Source organism: Mustela putorius, unplaced genomic scaffold (genome assembly GCF_011764305.1).
Source record: "Mustela putorius furo isolate JIRA1106 unplaced genomic scaffold, ASM1176430v1.1 tig00000759_pilon_pilon_pilon, whole genome shotgun sequence".
NCBI classification, from domain to species: domain Eukaryota; kingdom Metazoa; phylum Chordata; class Mammalia; order Carnivora; family Mustelidae; genus Mustela; species Mustela putorius.
Genome location: NW_025421467.1, coordinates 11,892,389 through 11,902,241, shown reverse-complemented (window position 1 = coordinate 11,902,241; position 9,853 = coordinate 11,892,389). Strand labels below are relative to the sequence as shown.

Sequence of the window (9,853 nt, the reverse complement as noted above, 5' to 3'; positions counted from 1 at the left end):
AACTAATAATAGACTACTGTTGACTACAATCCTTAGAGAAAACATAATCAATTAACACATATTTTGGATCACCTGGGTGGCTCAGGTGGTGGAGTGGCTGCCTTCTGGCTCAGGTCATGATCCCAGAGTCCTGGGATCAAGTCCTACATCAGGCTTCTTGCTCAGCAGGGAGCTTGCTTCTCCCTCTCCCTCTGCCTCTGCTCTCCCTGCTTGTACTCACTCTCTCAAATAAGTAAATAAAATCTTCAAAAAAATTAACAAATTTTTATGTTATATGTGTTATATACTATATTCTTAAAGTAAGCTAGAGAAAAGAAAATATGAAGAAAATTATAAGGAACAGAAAATACATTTACAGTATGTATTGTATTTATCAAAAAATTCACATATTAAGTAGATCATATATGTCAAGCCCGTATTGATCAAAGGTCAGTTGTAGTCCTCAGAAATATGTCAGGCTTAGTATAGCATGATAAAATATTTTATTACTGAAGTAGCTAAACAATGCTAATTTTATGATCTAATTCTATTAAAATATGTATGTAAACTTAAATAACTAAAACAATAGGCTGACAGTTATTTTTAAAAATTACTATGTCTTAAATGTTCAATCTTGCATTACTCCATAATAACAATGTATTTACTGACAATATAAAATTAGCAACTAATTGTCAAGTCAAGGTCAAAACCTTGTAATATTCTGTGACTCATTAAAGTGATTCATTGTAACCATTTATAGTCTGGTGAATATTTATCTCTTTCTTTTGTACAGGTAAAACAGTGTATGTGTTCTCATAATAAAATCATTTAATTTTAAAAGCCTTTAGACATCCATTTATAGAAAGAATAAATCCATCGTGTTAGAAGCTCTGCATTTCATTAAAAGCTTGACATAATGTGACAAAATAAAAGTCAAAAACTAAATACTAACCATATTTAGTACAAATAAGTAAATGATTCTATTTTTATTTTGTTTTATTTTATTTGTCTTCACTTTTCCTTGCTCCATGGCTTAAATTTAACTGTTTGTCTTTGGGACATTTGGCACCATGGTGGAAATTACCATCTTTAATGCACTGCATTGGAATGAATACACATATTTTTCACAAGACAGAGAAACTCATAGGATTATTTAATGAAAGATATGATTTATGACATGACCACATTTCCCCCTCAGTTCCAAATAGCTAATGTGTTATCACTATTAATTTCTAAATTACTTATGTAGTCAAACATTTTGGCATATGAGATACCAACTTGCTAATGCATTTCCAGGTCTTTTAAATTGTACGTATTAACAAAAAGGAAACATTTACAAGAAATCACCAAATTTCTTATCAGGTAAGTAACAAAAAACAAAAGAACTGTGAAATCTGGAAACAGATGAATGGAATATTAGCCTTCCTTCCTCATATACCTATTTTTAAAACACTTGCTAATTTTAATCCAGAAAATTAATATGAATAAAGATTCTATTGAGATCTCTGTAGAGAGAACTGAAAGGGGCTCCCTTCCATGCTTAAGAATATTCCTGAGATATTCACTGAAGAAAGCCATCAAATCCAGTAGCAAAACCAGGAGGCTTTGGAATAGTTGGTAATAAGGGTTCTCTAATCTCTAAATCCAAAAGGCTTGTACAATAGTGTTGAATGTTTGGCCCCAGTCTTCCCTGTCTTAATGTTGCAATTGTGCAGATAAAGAAATATTCTTAGGAAATGAAACATTTTTACTGATGCACAGAAGACTTTAGCCTCAACTCTATCTTCCTTCCCCCTTTTATTAAGTCCAAACTGACTCTGAGCAAGTTTTACTGTTTATGTATCCTTACCACAGTTAACACAATCTTAATTTTCTCATACTTTTAATAAATTGAATACAGGACAATTCTCAGAGCAATACTCAACTTTGACTTTCTCCAATCTATCCCATTAATACTTTAGGCAACTGGTTTCCTGTAACACTCATCTTAACCTTTTCCATATTACAACGTTTTAAATAAAGTTTGAATTAATAGTTTTGGTTGACCTTTCTCCTGCTGCACAAAAGAAGCCTTTATAGGAGCCCAAAGGAACCCCCCTTTTTCCCACACCACGACCCATCATAGGAGGAGAAATCATTTCCTCCTCTCACCGTCTGCAATAAACCCAGTCTTAAGAATGTCCAAGCACGATGTGTTGACTCCATTAAGCTAAAAGAGATCAATAATGGCTAGAGAGATCAAATGAATTTTGAAATGCAAAACCAGTGAAACAGAATTGTTGGATAAAAAAGATTAAGTGCATATATGTATCATTTATGAAGATGTATATGAAGGAAAAAATATGTCCTGAAAGTTAAGAACATATGTTCAAACTAAAAACAACAAAAAAAATCAGTAATTTAACCAAAAAGAAACATATACACTTTTAATTATATGAAATAGGAAATTTTTAAATGATCTCAAAAAAGAAGAGAAAAAAAGAAAAAAGGGAAGTATGAGAAAAGGAGTAGCGATGTGGCCAATAAATCCAAGGGCACTCACTAGTGAAAACTGTTTAAAAAAAAAAAAAAGATATATATAGAGAGACATTAAGAAATAAGGAAGAAAATCAGGAACTGCTGGAAAGAAATATCCCTGAGTAGAAGTCAGATCTATGCCTGAAGAATTAAGGTGTTTATATAGTAATAAGCTATATTTTTAAGAAGGAATACTTATTTAAGAATAGTCTGCTTAAAATTCTTAAGAGGAAAAAAACCTCATAAGACTTATGGCAGAAGAAAACTTGTACAACGAGAAAAAAAAAGATATCATTGTATTTCTCATCTTCAATTTTGAAAGCTAGATGAAAATATAGGAGAATCTACACACTACTGAGAAAAAATGACTGCAATCCTAGAATCCTACATCTAGCCAAGCTATCATTCTTCTATCAGGGTGAATGGAAGATAAATGAGATCATCACAGAGACAGAGAATATCTGATCCAAGCAACTCATCTGAGGAAAATATTTGAGAAAATACCCTTATAAATAAACCACAGCAAATGCATTAAGGTAGAAGATGAAAAAGAATGATCAAGATTTCACTTAGTCCCAAATGGAGAGCAGACACTTCTTAGTTCTCCACAACACAGTACACACTGGGTTAAAAGTATTTTCAAGACTCAAAGGAATAGATGGAAAGAATAATGTAGTAAGTAACAGATAATTACTATTTCTTTAGGGGTTCTTTAAAGACCAGTTCATTTCTCCAGTCATTGCTTGACTCCATATAACTAAGGAAATTTAGCCAACTAATCTGAATACCCTAGATTTTCTATGCTGGGGAATTAGTCCAAACTACCCCAACACTAAACCTATCCTTTGATACCCTATTTTTGCCTTAGTCTTGACCACTTACTTACATGAATGGTTGAGTGTTGACACTGATTTTTTTTTTCTGAAGAAAAACAACATCACTCATAGGATCTAGCCATATTCCCTCAACCAAATAATCACACAATAATCTGATACTTATGTTTACTCCAAAACATCAGTTATTTGGGTTTAATTACCACACTAAGTCTAGCATTGGATTCTCCAGATTCAGTCCATTTTCTCTTCAGTTTCTTCTCATCAAAGGTTTAAAAGAATCTAAAATCCCTTTTGTGCTCGAATGGCATAAGTGGTTGGTGTTCCAGCATCCCATTATGAGAGAAAATCCTTAGGGAAGTCTTATGCTCTGCAAGGGGGTGCTAAGCTACAGGGCTCCCATTGAGACATGCCTTGTCCCAAATACATACTGGAGCACACAGTACCTTATATATTTTGTGATACAATCCTTCCTTAGATAGACATTAAAATACACCAGGAAATAATGGCCAGTCAACCTCTCATGTTCTGAATCAGGAGGAAACACAGCAGAGTGAAGACTATGAGGGGCCTTTCCTTGCTGAGCTACGGTTAGCCAAAAGTTGGGAAAAACAATACTGTTAGAACTAGTAAAACTCCTCAGATAATTAGGGAATTCAGTTTTCTCAAAGAAAAATACATTTAAATTCAGTCTGCTTCTTGCCTTAAGAGTTCATTTTTAAAATTTCTTTTTGATGCATAGTAACATTAATCTCCTATAGAGAAAAAAATGCTTGTAGCATAATTTGAATACCAAAGTATTAGTATCAGTAGGAACATGTCTTTCTGTCTTCCATATTCTTTTTTTTCCTTGGGCATCACAAATATAAACCATCTGGTATGCCAGATGCTTGCTTTTCTCTTTATACATGCAGGAAGTGTAGGTGGAAGGCCTCCAAAATCCCAGACACTATTATCCATTTTGCTTATCATCATCATCATTATCAACTTCCCAGCATTTTAATAAAAGATGCTGTTTCTCTGGTTTGAAGTCAGTAAGATTTGTAGAGATTATTTACTTTTTTTCCACCTACAAGATGTCAGTGAAATTTTAGTTGGCCGGAAATCTGGAATATTGTTTATAATTTCTCTGTGGTTTATAATCTCCAATTATATAGAGTATGTTCCATTTTAAATAAAGTGTTGGCTTAAGTTTTATTGTAGTATTTATCAACCTGTCTCTGCACTAGGATTTACTTTTATAAACCCAAACCAATTTGAGCCCAATTATATGTACTTTCAAATACCTGCCAGGTGTTATCCAAAGTAGACTGGGTATTTCCTAACTCAGTTCATTATATCCAGATCTTTCGAACAAAGAACAAGTAGTGTGCGTATGTCTGCACACACACATGTGTGTGCAATTGTGCAAGTACACACATGTCCTTTCATGTGTGCACATGTATATGCATACATGCTAGAGGAAACCACTTTTACATGTGGTGAGCATATCATAATTAAATAAGAAAAACTAGCAAAGCAATAACTGAAGGAGATAGGAGGAACGTGTAATACTTAGTGTGTCAGGACAGTCCTGGCATTAAGAATTAAAATAACCTCAGGCTAGACAACTCATTTGCAGTAGAATAATTTGTTGCAAGAACTATTTAGCAAAATATCTAGAAAGAAGCATTTTAGTAATGCAGTAGCTTTTTTTGTACAACGGTTAATTTAGGAACCCTCCTGTGTAATCATAAAGGCACATAAATACACAACAGCACAGTAGTGAGTACTCACAGATTTTCAGATGGAATTAAAATTTCAGGGCAGTATGTTTACATCTAATATGAGAAACATGATTATCTATACCTTTGTCATAGAATTTGTGAAGACTAAATGAAATATTACACGTAAAAATACTACCCTCCACCATAAGCATGTTGACAAGTGCTTGTTGAATTAGAAATACATCTCTTGAAGCTCTTCTTTCAAAGATGTGCAAAATACATAAGCTTAAAAATTGAAAAGTCAAAAAACTTTATCATTAGAAACATGATTACTTAAGTTTATAACTAAGACATAAAATCTGCCCTTTAAGGACCAAACTCTAAAGGTTATAGATGTAAATAGAGAATAATCAAAACATTATCACTAAGATTAGGAACAAGCAAAATAAAATGGATCGGGAAGGAAATAGTAGAAGGATGGAAATTAAGAAAAAGGGAATTTTAACCAGAATAAAGGAAATTGGGACACCTGGGTGGCTCAGTTGATTAAGCATCTGCCTTCAGCTCAGATCATGATCTGGGATCCAATCCCGCATTGGGCTCCTTGCTCAGTGGGGAATGTGCTTCTCCCTCTGCCTGCCGCTCCCCCTGCTTGTGCTCTCTCTCTCTCTCCCCACCCTGACATATTAATTAATTAATTAATTAATAGAATGAAGAAAATCTCCGGTTTCACTTGTCTGCACTGGCTGCGAAACAGGTTGCTTCTAGGTGGTGGAGAAAGAGTAGTGGAAGAGTATCATGCCTCGCATGCTTAAAGTTACTACAAATAAGCAAACTTATTAAAAAATGTGTGTTCTCTATAATCACACTTTTAGAAAAAATCAATTATTGTGCGTTCCTTCCAAGTACAATTGCTGGTCCCACATGCAGAGTGGAGTTGCCGGAATTTGGCAAATGGTGTCACGAGCACATTAGCTGGAAGAAAGGCTTCTTAACCCAATCACACATGCTATTTATAAATACATAACTACAGTAATTTACTAAATATATTCATATGCAAATATATTCATAATTAAGTGTTAGTAAATATTTTTCATTTTGCAATGTGTGCTTATTATTATTTAATATTATATGTATTAGACAATTCTGCATTAGAAAGACCTTCTAAAATAGCCAAAGAGACATATCTGAACTATGCACTCCAAACCAAGTGTTCCTATTTTTGCTATTACTCTGGTCCCTTAAAGCTCTTAAATGTATACTTTTTATGTGACTGTGGTTTTGTCTGTTTATGTCTACATGAAAACACATACATGTATGTATGTTGAATTGACAGACATAGGAAAAAAATGTAGTTCCTAATTTCAATTGTTTTTATACTTGTGTTTGAAAACTATTATTGCATAGTTTTCATTATAACCATGTATCTATTCTGAAATGAAGATGTGTAAAATTCAAATGTTCAATTACTTGTTCCATTAATATCTTTAATTAGGCAAATTCAGATTTTAAGTATACATAGGTCTACCTTCCTAAGGAAATATATCCTAAGCCATATTTATGTGTGTATTAACTGACTTCCCTGTTACAAATGTTAATTGTTATTTGTTGTTTTAAACATAACTCTTTATTAATTTTCTTGTTTAAAAATGAATATAATATTCTATTTCAACTATTAAAGAAAAATATTTTTGATGTATTATAATAGGTTTGAGTTAGGGGTTGAAATATTTTATGATCAGAAAATGAGAATATGTTATTTCCAATAGGGACTGGAGGAAAAGTAGAGAGACAGATGAAGTAAAGTCATATTTAACAGAAAGGATAAGACTTTGTTTCAATGAAGTACCAAAAATATAAAAATAATTACAGGGAATTTTCTTTTTGAGTTAATTCAAAGATAATTAACATGGATACTTAGATTTTTAGAACAAAAAAGAAATAAACAGAAGTCTCCTCTGGCTTTATTAGCAGGGAGGGAAGAAAACTGGCTTTCCTCTGGAGTAGGCATAATTGAGAGAAACAAAGATGACCATTTTCAGAGAAGGTTTTGAACACACATTCAATGCTTTTCTACAGACAGCAATATGGGACCAATTAATTCAGATCCAAAAACAATTTTCTGGTAAGGGAAGCTTTTTTCCACAATTCTGTGATGTACCTATTTGGGAGAAGAAAATGGGGAAGGAAAAACATTCTTCTATTTAAATGGAAAGACTGAGACCTTGAGATGAGTGACGAATAATATCTTCATTAGGATGGTGTTTCTGTGATGTGGCTCGTGGTCATCTTTTAGGAAGCTACAGCCTCCTGAGAACCATGTAAACAGATTTCTATGACTACTGGCTGATCTCAGATGGTATTTTAAAAAGTATGTGCCATGGGGCACCTGGGTGGCTCAGTGGGTTAAGCTGCTGTCTTCGGCTCAGGTCATGATCTCAGGGTCCTGGGATTGAGTCCTGCATCGGGCTCTCTGCTCAGCAGGGAGCATGCTTCCCTCTTTCTCTCTCTGCCTGCCTCTCCATCTACTTGTGATTTCTCTCTGTCAAATAAATAAATAAAATCTTTAAAGAAAAAAAAAAGTATGTGCCATGCTCACCAGGCTAAGAAGATAGTACCCATCACCATGACTCTTGTAGGATCATACAAGTTAATCAAAGAAGGGTGGAGCTTGATGACTTGGACCACTGCATCCCACATCTGGGATGTGTTGTAAGCAACATTATTAAAGCAGCAGTTAAATGTAAATATCCATATTAAGATATAGTGGAGGTGAGCCTGCCAGCTTAACATTTTAATGGGACAAAGCGACCAGAGTCTCTACATAGTTGACAGGACAGAAGACTGACTGGCCATGAAGCCATCCCTTGTACCAGTGCTCATCAGTTTGGTTAGTGAGCATGATGATATTACCATGTTTAAAACCCAATTCCCCTTCATTTGCTGGTCCAAAGTTGTACAGAACTCAGCAGCAGGACTGATCCCCTGGGGATCCTGGGAGTTTCCCTATGGGAGAAGTTTTCACTGGGTTGAGTGCTGTCTCCAGTTGAAAACCCGACTCATTTGTGGTTTAGGCTGATATTCCCCTGTAGGCTGAGATGAAGCTTATCTTATTCTTTCTTCCAGTCTGGGCATAACTTGCTGCAGGATCTGGACTGTCCACTTACAGTACTCCAGCTGGTCTTGAAAGAGTGCAGAGAGCTGGCTCGCATGCTGAACATGCTTGACTCAGCAACTTCTTGAGACTCAACAAATTTCTTTAAATCCTCACAGAGCTCTTCATTGGGAATCTTGCCTTGTTGTTTCTTCTTATAATCAAAGTCCAGGCTTCAACCTCTAACTTCTTTAGATGAATTTCCTTCAGCATTCTGTCATGAAGCTTCTGAAGGAGGTCAGTGAAGTTCCACTTCATTTCCATGTCCAAAAAGTCTTAAACCTCCAAGAGTTCTTGAATGGCTTCTCCCACCTTACCAAGTTCTGAGCCAAAGTTACAATCATCTCTAAGCTCTCCTCCAAACATGAGCATTACCTCTGCCAGCAGACCTTCTACCTGGGGATATCCTGGCTCCTTCTCTTGGCTGCAGATTTTTGACATGAGGTGGATCATACTGAGTTTATCTCTGGAAGCTGGGTTGGCTTGAAAATACTCATTTTTTTTTAAGATTTTATTTATTTATTTGACAGAGAGAGATCATAAGTAGGCAGAGAGGCAGGCAGAGGGAGAGAGGGAAATAGGGTCCCCACTGAGCAGAAAGCCCAATGTGGGGCTTGATCCCAGGACCCTGAGATCATGACCTGAGCCGAAGGCAGAGGTTTAACCCACTGAGACACTCAGGCGCCCCTTGAAGGTACTCAATTGGTTTGGTAATAATTTCCATCACAGTCTTAATGGTGACTTCTACTTTCCTCTCTACCTCTTTGAAGTCATCATCTAGCTTGACTCCTTCTTCTCATCCACTTTCTGAGTGGCTTTGCAGAATTGCTTCTTTAGCCTGGTCACTGACTACTGACAAAGTATGGGAAGACACATGGGTATGAACAACTATGGTCATGGGTGTGGGTGTAGTTGCCTTAAAGAAGCTGTGGAGGAGGTAGGTAGGAAGGCTGAGCAGAGTCCTGCCACTTCTAGTGCTCCCACCATAATTGGGGGCATGGAAGACATAGTGGTATGGGGCCTTAAATAGTTTTAAATTTTAGAAAATGTAACATTTTTGTACCTATTTTATGATATAAACTTATGCAGAAATTATCCAAATTTATATATGTACAAAAGTTCAATATTTGTTGAGTTTCCATCATTGTCTAGGAAATGAGTAACTTACATAATAAGATCTTATTTAATTTTCATAATAATATGTGGTTGGTTGTAAGAAATAGGATTTATGAATGTACTAATTAAGGCTCTGAAAATTAAGTAACTTCTCCAAGTCACAGGTAGAAAATGAAGAAACTAAGAAACAAGCCCAGAACTGTATAACTATAAATCTTGTTTTATTTTATTTGTTATTTATTTGCTTTATTTATTTTATTTGTTTATTTATTGATAAGTCAATAACTTTTGCTTAAAAATTGCTGGAGAAGATATCTCATATCATATACCCATATCTAATTATAATGTACAAAGTCACAAAAGACCATAACTCTGGTAGCAATAAGGAAGTACAAGATACACTTGGAAATAATGCATTTGTTTAAAGTTATTGAAAAGTTATATGCTATAGGTCACTGTCAAACTTTAAGAAAAAGTAAGTAAGCAATTAATTCAGCCAGCAAAATCAAGTTTATTAGGGAATAGCAGAAAAACTACAATTCAGGACA

General features: G+C 34.8%; 1 pseudogene; it reads right to left on the bottom strand.

Annotated features, from left to right (window-relative positions):
• Positions 1-7,829: 7,829 nt before the first annotated feature.
• LOC101688560 lies at positions 7,830-9,020 on the bottom strand (annotated as a pseudogene).
• Positions 9,021-9,853: the final 833 nt, after the last annotated feature.